Below are 3,109 nucleotides of genomic sequence, written 5' to 3'. Positions count from 1 at the left end.
ATCAGAATAACGTATTCTACTTATTTATTTATCATTGAAATCTGGAGTAGGTCATTTACAATATTTTTACCAAGATTAGTGGCCTGGCATGGCCAGATGGTTACGGCGCTCGATTTGCAATCTGCGGGTCGCTTATCTAGACTACGCACTTGAAAACGTGCTGCGATGGGACTTCATTACAGAATGCTTTGGCCGTTGATACAATGCTGAGCCTGCATGTTTGGATCGTTTTTTCATATATCGTATACATTATTCATAGTTGACGCTATTATCAAAATCAATTAAACCAACCTTGGATTTGAATTTCTGGTTGCTATTGCTTAGAAGTGAATGTCGAACTGACATTTAATAGTTTACCAGATCTACTTGGTTATATTATAACAGACTGTACAAAAGAGTATTATGCGCAGGTTATTTTGAGATTTAAGTGTTCCCTAGAACGAATGTTATATAAAAATACATAAAATACAGCTTAGGAATAATTAAATGAAATTATTGCTCTTCGTGGAGCATTCTTCACTGATATTATTTTATCTATGTGTTTTTGTGTAAACACGGATAAATAAAGTGCGTTTATATTACTCGGAAAAAATTATGTTTATAAAAACAAAACAGATATTATAGTTTTCTTTGATATATTGTTTAGGTAGAATATTCCTGGTGAAATTTAGCTGAACAGACGGTAATTGCCATCCATTCGATTAAATATTTTAAGTCTTGTTTAATGTACTTAAAATTCCTCTTTTCTAAGGCATGTCAGGATATTCCATGTGAAACTTAACAACCTAATAAAAACTGTGCGATTCATGAAGAAGAGCTCAGAGTATAATGAAGAAAAAGAGTTGGAAGTCTTACATCAACAAGAAATGTGGCATGAAAGTAGCGGCTGGCCTTGTTAGCTGAGGTTATGCTAATTCTGAATGTAATTAATTATGTTTTGCTTTAGACATTAGTATTATTAGACTTATAATATTAAAAAAAATCACTAATGCAGTAACTTCAGTGAGTGAGAGACAATATGAGTTTAAATATAATTAAACAAGTAGGTAATGAGTAACGTGTGGTCAAAGATCGCTACAAGATTGTCTTCTTTAATATCTTGATTTTAATATTTGTCTTACTATGCAAAAATCTGGAGGAGATAAACTTAAATTCGTCAACGCCACCTTCATATTAAGGTTTTTACACAACTAATCTTAATTAAACTTAAGGCTTTGGTATTTGTACGCATCATTGCAGTTTTTATGCTAATTTATCATATTACTATAACTTTGAATATTGATTGAAATACTTTCGTTAATAAATGTCAAAAGCTACACTAAAAGTTTCTCATAAGGTCATTTTTTTTCACTTACAATAAATTAAACGAAGAAAACAAATACATATATATGTTTGATTGTACCTTTCCACTGTTAATTCAACAATGAAAACGATGAATCTCAGCATTTTGTTTTTCAATGAATAAAGAAATAGAGTGGAAAAGTTGAAAAATGTGTAGCCTGAAATTAAGCGTTAGAGGAAAAGATCTTTCTCAACATTCTAGAAAAATGAATCACCTCTTTCACAACAGTGCCATTTGTTTCGTATGACTGGCATATATGGAGCTCATAGAAATATATATAAAATATCAACCGACAAACTTACTTGATAGGAACATTAAATCTCTAAATAACAACAAAATTTTCAAAATCTGTAGGTTTATTGCCATAGATGTCTGCGAATCCCAATCTTCAGAAGCACATGGTGTGTATTATATGTACATTCTAGCTTCAAGTTGCAATAACAGGATATTGTAAGTTCACTTATATTTGGAATACGCCAACCTTTTGGGCAATTTACATGTCTGTGCAACACATGAAGTCTTAACTTTAATAAAAAATTAAGTGTGATAGATACAGAAAAAGATGGACTTCTTAACTCTTGTCATTATCTAAATTTCCCCTGATCATGTCCTCCGGTGGGACAGCGGTAAATCAACGGACTTACAATGCTAAAATCCGGGGCTCAATTCCTCGCGGTGGGCACAACAGATAACCAAACGTAGCTTCGTTATAAGATAAGCAAACAAAATTTTGATCACTCTTACTTGATTCAATTGTTTTTGTTTATAATAGTTAAAGTTTCAATACCAGGAAGACAAATTTGATAACGAAAGTGTGTTTACTTACTTACAAGGAAACGATTATTCTTTAAATGTGGTAATTTTCCCACTTCATTATAAATCATATAAGTGATATACAATATTCAACATAGTAATATACTGAGGTCAAGCACATGCTCATTGTAGTTTATTTTATTTTTATATGATTTTCCTATTTAGTTTACAACATGAGTCATGTTTAGTACATTCTTCCACTATGTTCTATTAACTTGTACGGCAGACAAATATAATTTAAAATAATGAAAATTTGTGTACAAAGATACATGCAACTTTGAAAATACAGTAGCAACTTGATAGTGATTACGTTAAAGTATCTGAAGTATCAACTGTAAGCCAGAATAAAGTATTGCATTTAAAACAACAAAACCTTTGCTCAAGTGATTCTTAATTCAAGAAAACTTTAAGAAAAAAAAACGGTTTACTAATCTTACGTACTAAAAATGCCGAAGCATTGTACGTTGATTATAATGCTTACGACGTAATCTGATTAAAAGTAACCATTACAAAGAAGTTAAAGCTAGTAGTTAATTGTTTGTTTGGAATTAAGCACAAAGCTACACAATGGGCTATCTGTGCTCTGCCCACCACGGGTATCGAAACCCAGTTTCTAGCGTTGTAAGTCTGCAGACATACCGCTGTGCCACTGGTGGGTTGGGGGGGGGCTAGTAGTTAATTTTAATTAACTGTTTTATCTTTCGTATACACATATACAGCTTACATTTTAAGTCTTTGAAATTAATTACACAGTATTCAGGTATTTGCCTTTCACATTTTATTATAAGGAGGTCGTAGATTGCAATATAGTACGTCGTATTAATTTTCACAGTCTGTTGAATATACGATGACTAACATAATATAAGAAGTTGGCAGATATTTATATATGTTTTATTATCGTTTATCATGAGCTGTATATTGCATACCGGAATTGTAACTAACGAAATACAGCAA

The sequence above is a fragment of the Limulus polyphemus genome, unplaced genomic scaffold, assembly GCF_000517525.1.
Source record: "Limulus polyphemus unplaced genomic scaffold, Limulus_polyphemus-2.1.2 Scaffold28, whole genome shotgun sequence".
Classification (NCBI taxonomy): domain Eukaryota; kingdom Metazoa; phylum Arthropoda; class Merostomata; order Xiphosura; family Limulidae; genus Limulus; species Limulus polyphemus.
Note: the sequence above shows the minus strand (reverse complement) of the source record.